General features: G+C 45.0%; 1 pseudogene; it reads left to right on the top strand.

The window, feature by feature from the left end:
* Nucleotides 1-2,106: 2,106 nt before the first annotated feature.
* Nucleotides 2,107-2,202, top strand: LOC125416497 (U6 spliceosomal RNA; annotated as a pseudogene).
* Nucleotides 2,203-14,095: the final 11,893 nt, after the last annotated feature.

Raw genomic sequence — 14,095 nt, 5'->3', positions numbered from 1 at the left:
CCTAAGCTTTCCCCTCCAGTTTTCCTTTCAAGGCAAATGAAGTCCAGACGGAGGCCACCAGGTGCGGAGCTTATCACGTGATGAGCAGGCAGGCTCTAGGGAAAGCTCGGGAAGCGCTTCAACAAGATCAGCTGCACTAGCCAGGTGGAATCTGTCCTTCCCTTCATGACAGGAAACGTCAGAATTTCAGCTCGGTTTACTTCAGTTTATCTTGGGAATGGGACACTTTTTCATCTTTACACTTTCTTTCTTAAAGCAGCTTCACACAGACTTGTGTTGTTGGGGGACGGGGTGCCTTGCTCTTGGTTTGATTGAAATGGGGTCCTGTAGCTCATGCTGTCCTGGAACTCGCTCTACAGATCGCCCTGGTCTTGAACACCGGGTGAATAACCTGTCTTTGTCTCCCAAGTGCTGAGGTTGCATGCCTACGTCAGGATATCTGGCTAGTTTTCCTTTTCAAGACTTTGGGGGAGGAGGCGCGATGATGAACACCCCTGATCTCTGCACTGGGGGAGAAGGGTGAAGACTGCGGTGAACTTGAGGGCAGCCTGGGCTACCGAGTTTCAGGCCAGAAGCTGCTGCTAGAGAAACTTCTGCAGGAGGGTCTGTCTGATCATACTTCTGTCATCGGTGCTGGTCAACTCGCTTGGCATTTCCTGGCCACCTCCCTAGCTCGTGCACTACCCAGTACCGCACCTGAAGAGCGCTTCCGGCTCACTTCCAGCGCAGCAATGAATCACCGGGTCTGACCGCTGACACCTGTTATCTGCGGCCTTAGTCACAGGACCTTCTCTCCGGGAGAGCATCAGGCCATCTACAAGTCAGGGCAGGCTCCTGTTTGAGGAGTCCGACCGCCAGCCTTGCTGTCTCCATTGTGCCTTTGATGAGGTAGAGATAACACAGTGGAGAATTCTTCTTGTCCTGCCTTGATACCCCGGTCTGTCTGGATGCAATGAGACCCACACTGGGCATTGCTCTTTGAGGTGACCGCAGTCGCCATCAAGAAGTGCTGCTTCAGGGGAAGCGCTTGTACCGTGTGCAGACATCTCAGGCTTTTTGTTCAGTGAACTGAAGTAAACCTGAACATATATAAACCCACTTACTTGTTTTTCTTTATAAGAAAGGTTTATTTATTTTTATTTTATATGTATGGATGTTTTGCCTGTATGTATGGAAGTGTGCCGCATGCATTCAGTGGCCACAGAAGCCAGTAGAGAGCACCAGATCCCTAGAACATGATGAAATTAGGGTTACAGACAGTTATAAGCTGCCATGTGGGCACCGGGAACCGAATCCAGGTCTTCTGCAAGAGCAGTCAGTGGGCTTAACCGCTGAGCCACCCCTCGAGGCCCCCACTTATTTCTTTAAAAACATCTTTGTTCCAAAATGATAAGGTCACTTGATAAAATACCAAGTGGAAAGGCCAGGTTTAGGTGACACGTGCTTATAATCCTCTTAGGAGTTAGGAGTTCAAGGTCATCCTCTGCTGCAAAGTGAGTTTGAGGCTACCCTGGGCTACATGAGACCAAAACATGAAACACACGTACACACACACACAAGAGTATTCAAAGTATTACTTTCTATTCTGTTTGGGTTTTTTTGTTTTGTTTACTTGGCTTTAGTACTCCTCTTCCAGCAAATCCTAGGGCTTTATTATTTCTAAGAAACCCAAGTGCAATTGGTGGCAGGCATCTAACATATAATGAAGCAGTTCAGTTGTCTATAAAGAGATGTGTTCTTTTATTTAATATGAATTGCAGTTTCACAATTTTCAGAGATGTTGCCAACCAAAGTTACCATCCCAGCGAAGGACAATTCCTCTTTCAACTGATCCGTGGAAATCATGTGAGGATTAAACAAATCATATCCTTCTTACTATGTATGTTATGAAGGTAATTATCCCTCCTAAAAAATTATACCCTTATTGTATATCGATGCAAAAGTGCAAAATATCAAAGATGTGAAAATCTAGCACTGGGAAAGCAAAGCATAACAGTTGGCAGACTCTCACTATCCCTCTATGAAATCAGGGAACTGTAGTTCCAACAAGGGCCTCACACACAGCTGTCAAACGAGTATAGACATCAGTCTCAACCATAAAAAAAAATATTCAAAAACATGCTCACTTGGGACGATACAAAGAAGGTCAGCATGGCCCCTAAGCAAGGATGACACACAAATCGTGCAATATTCTTTTTTATACAAGCAACAATTAGACAAAGCCATACAGAGATGACAGAGATGTTTGTTTGTTTGTATCTTTGTTTTGAGATGGAGGATCATCTAACCCAAGCTAATCTTGAACTTGCTATGAAGCCCAGGTTGGCTTTGAACTCCGAATGCCTCCACCTCCATCTTTTAAGTCCTGGGATGATAGGATTGCAGTACCACTATAGTATTTGCTTTATATTCTCCCTCCCACCCTCCCTCCCTCCCTCCCTCCCTCCCTCCCTCCCTCTCTCTCTTCTTACCCCATCGATTAGCAGAAATGACTTTGGCAGCATGCAACATGGAAAGACCAGAGAAAATAGGTTTCTCATACCTGGCTGTTGGGAGTGCAATGTAGCAATTTTGTGATCCAGACAAAGCGTAGTTGTGTTTGTTACCTGCTCTAGAAACTTCAGTTCTTGGAATGTGCTGTACATAAGTACCAGCACACACAGGAAAAGACATATGCTCAGAGTTACCCACTAAAACCCACTCAAAAGAGCAAGGACTGGAATCAACCCATGGGTCTGATACGGGGTTGGAGGACTTAACAAACTCTAGTATCTCTGCAAAGAAAATACAATGCCTTGGGCTGGAGAGATGGTTCAGAGGTTAAGAGCACTAGCTTATCTTCCAGAGGCACTGAGTTCAATTCCTAGCAACCACATGGTGGCTCACAACCATCTGTAATGAGATCTGGCGCCCTCTTCTGGCGTGTTGGCAGACATGGAGGCAGAATGTTGTATACATAATAAATAAATAAATCTTTAAAAAAAATATAATGCCAGTTGGATGTAATCCCACTGTTCAGGAGGCTGAGGTCACAGGATTTCAAGTTCAAGGCCAGTTTGGAATACATAGTGAGACCCTGATTCAAACAAGTGAGCACACACACACACACACACACACACAGAGAGAGAGAGAGAGAGAGAGAGAGAGAACCAACTAATAACAAAACACTATGCATGCAACTAACTATAAAGGGAACAAGTAGTAATCACAAATAAACCTGAAAACATTATATTACATAAAAGGAGCCTGTCACAAAAGACCATGTACTGTATAACTCCATTTGTTTGAAATGTTCAGAAAAGCAATCAGTAGAGATTAAAAAATAAATTAGAGGTTGCTGTGCACAGAGATGTGCGAGCACAGTGGGAAGCTGGAAAATGATGGCTAAGGGGCTCGAGGTTTCTTTTAAAGGTAATGAGAATGTAGTAAAATCCGTTATTGAATTTGAGTGCGCAACCCTATGAATGTGGCACAAGTCATCAAAGCAATCTTTTAAGTAGAAGAGAAAAAAAGAAACATTTTCGTGCTCCTAAACAGATCCTGGGAGGAGAAGGCACACAAAGCTAATTAAGGTGCTCACTGAGCAGGGAGAGTGTAAACAGAACTCAAGTGCCAGGCTGTGGATATTAATTTCCTAGGCCTGGTTTAGGCAATGCACACATTTAACACTGTAGGTCAATCTTGGCACGGCTTTTTACTTATCCAGAAACATAATAATAAAACATAATAAGTAATTCTTCCAGGCAGATAGATTGATCAGGTTGCCCTGATTGTGTGCCTTTTGTACAGTTGTAATGGGTAAATCGATGCGCTCCTCCTAACTCTGCGGCTGAGGGGTCTGATGGGCGGATGGAGGCAGCCACAAAACAAGGAGCAAGTGTCCCTGAGCTTCGTTCTGAAGACCCAGCCTGTGTGCGAAAACCCTTCACAGGTCCACAATAAGATCCCTAGCGCCCACGGATTGCCACCCACAGGCTTGCCAAGGGGATCAGGAGTGATGAAAGCGAGAGAAGCAGAGACCACATTCACTACAGATGCTGCCCCTGCCTGAGAGACAGAGTAGCAGCTATCGGGCGCAGCTTCCTCCCCGCACACATCTAAGGGAAGTTATAACTCACAGATTTCAAAATATTGATACAATCTCATTTTTCTAACAAATTCCAACCTATCACCACACCGGAGGCAGATTAAAACCTAGCACGACACCCTGTTATATGTGGTGGTGGGAGGTGCCATGCTGTCTCACGCATGCCTGCTAGGGAGAGCAATCTCAGCCAACGCACTGCGGCTGTCCTTGGCCTTTCTTCTGGGAGTTCATTTTCAGAGTGTTTCCTAGACGTTTTGTTGGAGTCTCTGCCTTCAAAAACAGCACCCTCAGTGCCGTAGCTGGCCATTCCTCATAGGAACATTCGGCTACTGGGCTCTATGAGGATCACTGAAGCATGACTTCAAATGAAATTTGTTCTACAATATGTGTGTGTGTGGTGTATATACATGTGTTCACATGCCTACACAGGTAAAAAAAAAGCCATTGAAGCTGGAGTTACAGGTAGTTGTGAGTTGCCCAGCATGGGTGCTAGGAACTGAACTCAGGTCCTCTGGATACACTTGCTGTTATTCCTTATGCTCTGGTCCCTTTAAGAGCTAACTACACCCACTCCCAGCCACTTCTGACCTCCCTCACCAGCCATCTTAACTCTCTCTCTTTCTGTCTTCCTTCTCTTGGTGTGTGCACACGTGTCTCTGTCTCTCCCTGTTTCTCTCCATGTCTCTCTGTTTCCCTCTTCTTTAAGTAATAAATGTCTCCCTCTTCTTTGAGTAATACTATGTCCTGTGAGCCTTTTATCCGCTGTACCCGCCCACGTGACTTGCCCGCTGCATGGCAGGACCAGCCTGCCACCCTGGAGATCTTGCAGGGACCCACAGCCATCCTGGTCGGACTAGCGGCTGCTCTGCAAGCCTGCCAGGGAACACACCCGCCTTTTTAAAGAACAATACTTGCTCTTAACCTCTGAGCTTCCCTTCCAGACCCTTAAAATGCTTCTTTTGAGACGTAATCCATGTAGCCTAGGCTGTTCTGGAACTTGCTGTGTGACCGAGTATGATTGGGAGCTTCTTTCTCATCCCCCAGCTTCCCCCTCCAGAGTGTTTTTCATAGGGAACACATGTTTTTCTATAGTCTCAAGGAATAAAGATATTTGGGTTTGAGGAGATGACTTATTCGTTAGTAGAACTTGCTGTTCTTCCAGAAGAACAAGGTAACCAGCACCCACCTAGGAGTTCACAATCACCAATAAATCCAGTTCCAAGGGATCTGACAGCCTCTTTTGGCACTGGGCATGCACATGGTGCATAGACATATATGTAGGCAAAACACCCATACACATAAAATAAAATTAAAAGAATAAATCTTAAAATAAATAGATAATCTATTTTATTTATTTTTAAACAACAAAACAAAAGTGCAAACATTTATACACACACGCACAAACACACACACACACACAGACACTAAATTTTTTAAAACCCGATCTGTATTCTGAAAGTTGATTTATATATTCCAAGCAGCAGGTATCAACCATTTCCACATAATCTCTGTTTTAAAACATTTCCAGAACTCTGCCAGGCTTATTCCGTTGTTGGTAATAATGACATCTGTTACTGCAGAGTTTACTTGCTTTGTTTTTGAGACAGGATCTCATGTAGCCCCGGCTATGCAGCCCTGCCTGGCCTGGAACTTTTGATATAGACCAGGCTGGCCTTGATTTCTTCTACTTCCTGAGCACTGGGATTAAACTCAAGTTTTTTTGCTTGTTTGTTTTGTTTTCCCATTTATTTATCTCCTGTAAACTTATTTATTTGGGGTAGATAGTTGAGGCACATCCTCATTTGTAACTCAGCAGGGCCTGGAACTTACTATGCAGCTCAGGCTATCTTCAAACTTGAGGTAATCCTCCTGTCTCAGCCTGCTGAAAACTTTGAAATTGCTCTGAAGACATACTTTTAGGGACACCGCTAGACTGTGTGACAATCATGGGTTAGATGTCACATGACTGAAAAAGAAACCTTGGATGGCTGAGCCACGCTAGACAAAGACCACCCTAAAATGTTCTATGTTAGAGAGAAGAGAAGAAGGTTGGTGGGGTGTCGCCTGTCCTAGCCTGGAGGAAGCAGAATTTCTAATACAAATGGTCTTAATCCCAGACTGGGTTTTTTGTTTGTTTTTTGTTTTGTTTGTTTGTTTGTTTTGTCATTTCTCTCCCTTAAAAGGAGCAGCCACATGGGGTTTAGTGGCACGTGTATGTCTGATCCCAACACTTGAGATGCAGAAGCAGGCTGATCCCTGAGTTCAAGGCCAGCCTGACGTAAATGTCAAATTCCAGGACAACCAGGACTTCACAGACTCTGTCTCAAAATAAATAAAGTAAATAAAATATTGTTAGACCCAATTTTGTCATTGTAGTCAATGTGTTTATTCTATGCTAATTTTCTAAGTATCTAAAAGGTCTGTTTTTATTTTCTATGGACTGATTTGTGTATATGTGTGTATGTCTCTGGGAGTTTATGCTACATATATGTGAATGCCTGTGAGTCTAGAAGAGGTTATTGGCGCCCTTGAACTGGAGTTACAGGCAGTTGTGAGCTGCCCCACATGGGTGCTGGAAACTGAACTCAGGGCCTCTGAAAGAGCCGTGAATGCTCTTATCTTTGAGCTACCTCTACAAAACCTATTTGAGAGCCCATTTTTAAAAGAAAGAGTTTTGTTTTGTTTTAAATAATGTTTAGTAAAGCCAAGGCCTCTCAATGCAGTAGAAGCTTCCAGGAAATCAAACTTAAAGTAGTATAGAGAAAACAATTGATAAAACCTCTAAGAAATATCCTTCCCATGAAGAATTTAGTCATCTGGCCTTGTAATATGATTTCTAGATTAGATTTGCAATGCCAGGCAATCAGATGAAATAGCATATTAATGAATCAGTCCTCAAAAACTGATGTGGGAGTCCCCTCTGTGTGCTGTGATTATCATTAATGAATAAAGAAACTACTTTGGACCTAGAGCAAGGCAGACCTTAGGTAGGCAGGGAAAGCTAGGCTGAATGCTGGGAGAAAGAAGGGCACAGTTGGAAAGAAGCCTTGGATCCTCCTCCTGAGACAGACCCTGAAAACATTACCCAATAAGCCACTGTCATGTGGCGATACACAGATTAATAGAAATGGGTTAAATTAATATGTAAGAGTTAGCCAATAAGAAGCTAGAGCTAATGGGCCAAGCAGTGTTTTAGTTAATATGGTTTCTGTGTGATTATTTTGGATCTAAGCTAGCTGGACGGCCAGAAACCAACAAGTGGCCTCCCTTTTCCAACAAAATTCAAGGGGCAAGCACAGGATTATCTGAACTTGGAAATGGGAACCCTTGTTGTGTATGGCTGGAGAGAAGGTTTTTCTACAGATGACAATTTGCCAGCAACTTCAAGAGCAACCAAACAAAGCTGAGCCTGCTATGTACATAGCTCTTGTACAGGACACCCAATCCCACTTCACCTCTGAGACCCCTGGGGTTGGCATTTAGATGGGACCCAGTTGGGAACTTGTTAGAGCGAGCGTTCCTTTCACATAGAGCCCATTGGCTTTGTACTGAGGATTCTCTGTCCGAGGAGTAGGTTGTTGCCGGGCACCACGGCCCCGGTCTTTGCTCCATGCGCTAGACCCCAGTTCGCGAGCTTTGGGAAAGGGGCTGGAATTTGAGAATACTCACGCAGAGACAGACCAACACACAGACCTTCAATCACTGGTACCAAAAGCCCTCTTTAATAGCACCTTGGAGGCTTAAATACCCTGCGGTCAATGGCCAACAGGTAAAAATCTCATTCTCTGATCCTCTAGGCAAAGCACAGCTTTTAGTCACTTCCATTAGAAGGCTCTAGCAGGGAAGAGCAGTTGAAGGCCAGGACTCATTATTCCCAACAGGTTGGCTCTGAAAGAGGCTAGCCTGATAATTCAGGTGGTGGTGGTGGTGGTGGGGTTCTGATCCAGTGAGCTGCCCCCTGGGCATCACCTTCTCTCGGAACAGAGTTGCTGTCTGTTCTAACATTCCACCAACACTTCTGAGTCACCTGTCAACACACCAAGGAAAGGAGATGTGCCTGGAAATAAATAGACTGAAACTTTTGAGGGACCTAGCAGAAGACCAGCCCACTCACTTTTAAAAAAAAATGGTCTAGAAAATTGTGATGACCAAAAAAGAACAGGAGGAATCATATTTGTGTCTAAGTGCCACTTAACAGAAGGAAAAGGTCACTTTGTTTATGACACCAGAATGGAAATGAGTCACAGTCTTCCTCTTGCTGAGTTGAACCCTTCTTACCTTCTAAGAACTACAATTATTTAAAGCAAATAAATGATGATGGCAAATAGAGATTAAAAATGAATCTTTGGCAGAAGGGCGGGGCTGGGGAGACAGCTCAGCAGGCAGTGTACTTTCTGTCCAAGCATGAGGACCTTGAGTTGAGCCCCATAAAAAAGTAGTGGGTGGCACAGGCTTGTAATTGCAGGTCTGGGGAGGGGTTCAGAGGTAGGAGGATCCCTGGGTCCCAGTGGAAAAAATGCTTGCTCTCTCTCTCTCTCTCTCTCTCTCTCTCTCTCTCTCTCTCTCTCTGTTTCGGGAAAAGGGGGATTTTCCCTTCTCATTAGGTATCAGCTGCATATAGTTTCTTGGCTAGGAGATGGGATTTTGTTCACTTCTGCTTCTCAGCGTTGTCATTTTGTGTGACTTTTGTGTGACTTGAACTCGTGTGGGTCTTGTGCATGCTGTCATGGACTCTGAATCAGTTTTCTTCCGTGGGGTGACAGTAGGCCTGTCATCCTCACCCCAGGGCAAACCTTCTGCTCTGGAGTCCACAAATCAGCCTGACTCCAGGGGTGGCTTTTCATAGTGCTTTTGATGTTGGTGTTGTCTTGGTTTCTTTTCTTTTCTTCTCTTTTTCCTTTCCTTTTCTTTTCTTTTCTTTTTTCTTTTCTTTTCTTTTCTTTTTTTTTTTTTTGAGACAGGGTTTCTCTATAGCTTTGGAGCCTGTCTTGTAACTAGCTCTTGTAGACCAGTTGCTCACAGAGATTCACCTGCCTCTGCCTCCCGAGTGCTGGGATTAAAAGTGTGCGCCACCACTGCCTGGCCCGGCTTTGTTTTGTTCTTAAGAGAGAGACATGAAGTTCGGTAGATATAGGAGAAAGACCTGGGTGGAGTACCAGGAGGAGAAAGAATATAATCAAAGTATATGCAGATCTCAAAAAAATAAATAAATACAAACATTGAACCAATCAACAAACCCAAGGCGGATGGCTGCCAAGGAACAACACCTAAAGTAAAAAAACAAATAAAACTGAACCGAAAATGGATCATTGAATGACAAGAGCCTGTAGGCAGGCAAGCCTTGTCCGGGGTGGGGGGCATGGGTCATGGGGGCAGTGAAAAGCCCAAGAACTGCAGGGTTTTTAAACTTCCAGATAGGTCCTTTCAAAAGAACAATTCTCAGCTGAGGCAGGTCACATTAATGTTCAAAAGGATAAAAACATGATGGGCAGACATGACATTGAAGACAGGCTACAGGAAAGATTTGGGGGAAGAGAGCATTCTGTGTGGGGAGAGATGTGATCGCTTTTCTGAAAGCAGCTGTGACTTCTGAGCAAATGTCATCTGCATTCATTTACCAAGGATTCAGAGACACCCCTCCCCCACCCCCGGCAACAGACAAATGCTTCTTTTAATCTCTTTAACAGAATTTAGACATGTTTGAACATGATTTCTGAGGCATGGACACTACGTGTTGTCTCTTTAATGTTAGTGACAGGTACTGCTAGGGAAGGGGAGATCCTGTTTTCACCTTTGTCCTGTAGGAAGAACCTTTCCCCAACCAGAAAAGGCAAGGACCGCAGATGTCACCTGCTGTGCTCCGGGGCAGAAGGGGAGGCTCCCTGAGGCCTGAGCAATGACTTTTACAGGACCAGTTCAACATCTTCTAGCTTAGAATGTCCCCATCACTGCCCAGGGCGATGACCCACTAGCAGGAGCCCAGGGCCACCTCCCTTGGGAGGTCCCAAGCTCCTGGAGAGTTGCTGGCTCTTCTACTTTGGATTCTTGCCCCTAGTGCGGTGCTGAAGTGTGTTTATTGGGAAATGGACCAACAAACAAGCCGCATGGAGCCACTTCTGAGGCTTTTGGTTCCAGGTCTTCCATGATCTTGATTTCAGAGTGCCCCCACCTGTGACGTGAATGTAGCAAACAAGTCCCTCTCCATTCCAGGCCCGGAGAACTCAAGCATGCTCCTTCACGAATGTTTTAGCGGGTAAACCTCATGCTTCCTCAAATTATGTCTGTGGTTCCAGGAAACATCCTAGGGCATTTCCCTATGAGACGGGTCAATATCTTCATTGCCACTTCATGTATAGTAGGAAAGAAAAGAAATCAGAGCTGGGTGTGGGGCTCACACCTCTAATGTCAGTACTTAAGAGGCTGAGGCCGATGGATCTCTATGAGCTAAAGGTTAGCTTGGTCTACATGGTGAGTTCCAGGACAGCCAGAGCTATGCAGTGAGACTGTGTCTCCAAAAGAAACAGGGATCTCACCTTCCCACTGATGTGCTTAGAGGCCTAGAAGGACTTTGCTCAGGAAGAGGAAGGTTCTTTGATCTTTGGCATCACACACACAGACACACGCACGTGTGTGCATACACAGACACACACATACACATGCACGTGCACACACACACATACAGACACACACAAACACACACAGACACACATGCGTGTGTGGACACACAGACACACACATACACATGTGCGTGCACATACACAGACACATGTGCATGCACACACACACAAACATGCACACACACAGAGATGCACAGGCACGTGTGTGCACACAGACACACATACACACGTGCACACACACAGACACATACACAGACACATGTGTGCATGCACACACACAAACATGCACACACAGAGATGCACAGGCACATGTGTACACACAGACACATATACACACGTGCACACACACAGAGACACATACACAGACACATGTGTGCATGCACACACACACAGACACAGATACACACAAACGTGCGCGCACACACAGACACACATACACTTTAATGTATATCAAAAACCAGGTATGTTTTTCTGTGCCTGTGATCCCAGCCCTTGGGAGACAGGCTTAAGGCCAGCTAGAACTGAGCAGTGTGTTCAAGGTCAATTAGCCTGGGCTACATGGAGAAACTGTTTCAAATGGAAGGAGACGGTTAAAAACTGTCTTTTTTTGTATTTGTCAGAGTTCTGAGTAGCAGCCTTTGGGTTTATGTTCCAGAACAAAATTCTGCTTGATTTAAATTATTTGTTCTAGGAAGAATGTGTGTAACAGGACACAGGACCAAAGACTGCTACAGACATCCCCATGGGCCAGGGGTGAAGCAATGGCGGATGGGTGCAACACGAGTTTGGATGTGAGAACAAATTCACTAACCATGGGCATTTCTGCTTCCCTGTGACTGAGGATGCAGTTTGCTCCCGATGGCCCAGGAGACAGGGGTCCTGTCAAACCTTACGTGGGAAAAGCAATGCTGCTCAATGCGCATACACAGCTGTTAGCCAGAGGGAAGAAGGAAGTGGAGAACATGAAAATAAGGACAAGCGAAAAGAAATACAGGAAGCAGAGAGAATAAGAAGAAAGTATGCTGGAGAGGAGAGTAAAAGCCAAGGAAGGAACGTGCTCTTCGGCAGCTGAGGCGGGAGCTGTTCAGAAACGGGGGTGGGGTGGGGTGGGGTGGGGGGGGAGGGTGTGTGTGACCTGAAAAGGAGCACCCAAAAGCACTGGTTTTGATGCTTGAGTGCAGTGTGGTAGGAGATGAGGCTGAAGCCCAAGATAGGATCAAATAAAGCAACAAAGGACTGTACACAATCCCAAGGGTGAGCAGGGATCAGCTGGCACCACAGACGTCAAGTTCAAACACAAAGAACCCCAAAGCCTCAGGCGTAAAAACCCAGACACAGGATCCCTGGAAACTGTGTCAGACGCAAAACTGAGAGGCGAGCGCACTGCCGGGGTTTGAGTCAGCTCTTGGAGGAGTCCTAACTGGACTGACCTTGACACCCAGCCAGCCGCTTCCAGGACAGACACTGTAATTATGAGGGAAAATGTTTAAAAAAGACTCACGGAGGCAGAAAAATACAGGAACGTCCAGTAGACGGGCCCTGGCAAAGAGCAGCGGTGTCCTGAGTCAGGGGCATGTCTTCCTGTCTCTGTTTGCTCACCGACCAGCTCTCCCCCAGTTCCCCCACTTTGCCCTTGTAATGAGATTACTTCGGGTTCATTGGCAGCCAGCAGGCGCTAGAGCCGTCAGCCCCCTTGTTTCTAGCTAGGATTCACTCTGAGTGGTGAAATGAATTTCTTTTTGCTCATCACCCTGGAAGTAATCACTCTTGTTTGGGGAGTTTTATAGGACTGTACACGAGCCTGCTACTTGGTGCCTGTCACTCTCGTACACAGTGGGAGCAGGATTTTGGAGAGTTCAAGACCACCCTGGGCTACATAATGAGTTCAAATCCAGCCTGTGCTACCTGGCTTCATCTTAGAAGAACAAACTAGAGAAAGAAACATCACACACAAAAAAGCATGCTGTATGCATTGACTAATATACAGAAGCCAATGTCAGCTTTTATTACGATCGGTAAATAAAATTTTATTAAAATCGGTATTAATATTGCTTACTATGGTTGGAAACAAATATTAGCAGGGTCGTGCAGGAAGCACGGGAGCAAAGAGATAGTAACTTGGCAAGGCAACTTCTTTTTGACAAAAAGGGAGAATGGTTGGGTGGAGGCAGGTGCCATAGTTTTATCTAGGCTAGCAAGCATGCTGGGACAAAAAGAGAGCCACTTAGTTTTTGTTCTAATACTCTAAATGACTGTGTCTTTTCCCCTTCAGTTGAGCTCAACCTAATAGCCTTTGTGATTTGTTGCTGTTGTTGTTGTAAAGAACTGGTGCAAAGGAAATGAAAAGAAGGGGGAAGGGACCAGCTTCTCCGGGCCACCAAGTTCTGGGAAAATGGGAAGGGAAAAAGGCTTTGCCAAACACAAGTTTTACTCTTTAGGAGAAAGTAAAAGATTCGCATAAAAGTTTCACAAGGTGGGGGAAATTTATGAAATAGTCACCGTTGGCTGGCTAGCTACTTTGATAGGGAAAAAAAGAGAAACATTTCTTATACCGTTATGGACTGAATTACACCTGCCCCAGCCCAACACACATACAGCTTTCCTGATGAATCCCCAGTGCCCAGTTTGAAAATATTTAAGGAGGCAATGGGGGATGAAACGAGGTCATAAGGTCTAATCAGAGACTGGTGTCCTTATTCAAAGAAATACTGCACACTGTTTTCTAAATATGTATGCTCATGCCCATAGACCAGCACTGCTCTCGGTCCAAGAAGCTGTCCTTTGTGCTGGGTGACAGTTCATAATACAGAGACTCATAACTGGTCAAATTATTGCAAATAAGTGATTTTTAAGTGTTCAACTCTAAGCCAGACATCTGTATCATCTCTTCCAAGGCTCAGAGAATATTACAGAAGAAGGGGAAGAAGTAAAGTAGGAGGCGGAGAATGGGAAGGAATGCTGTCTTTTGGACATAACATGGTTGTGACTTCATGAACTCATAGGAGCAGTGGCTACACTGCAAAGGCTTAGAACCATCAGTAGGTGGGGAGGGGATGACGAAGTCCCTCCCTTCCTTGAGGAGCTATTGGCAGTTAGTGGTTACTGGGGAAAGAGAGGGGTTCATATTCCTCAGTGTTATAGCCTCTGGTCACTGAGAAGTTGCCCTTGTTCAAATAACTTGTGCTCATGCAAGCAGCCTTAATAAAATGCGCAGGCCATTTTTTTTTAAAAGACATGGAATTTGAGGAGGATGTGCTGGGAATAAGAAGTGGTTTGATGGGAGGGAATGAGGGATTAGGAACTTTTATTACTATTTTTATTAAAATCAGTATCAGTATTGATCACTGTTAGATCTAGTTAGAGCCTCGACTGGGAGACAGGTAAGGAGAGG

The sequence above is a fragment of the Myodes glareolus genome, chromosome 1 (genome assembly GCF_982192425.1).
Source record: "Myodes glareolus chromosome 1, mMyoGla1.1, whole genome shotgun sequence".
In the NCBI taxonomy this organism is placed as follows: Eukaryota; Metazoa; Chordata; class Mammalia; order Rodentia; family Cricetidae; genus Myodes; species Myodes glareolus.
This window is presented reverse-complemented; position numbering and strand designations above follow the sequence as displayed.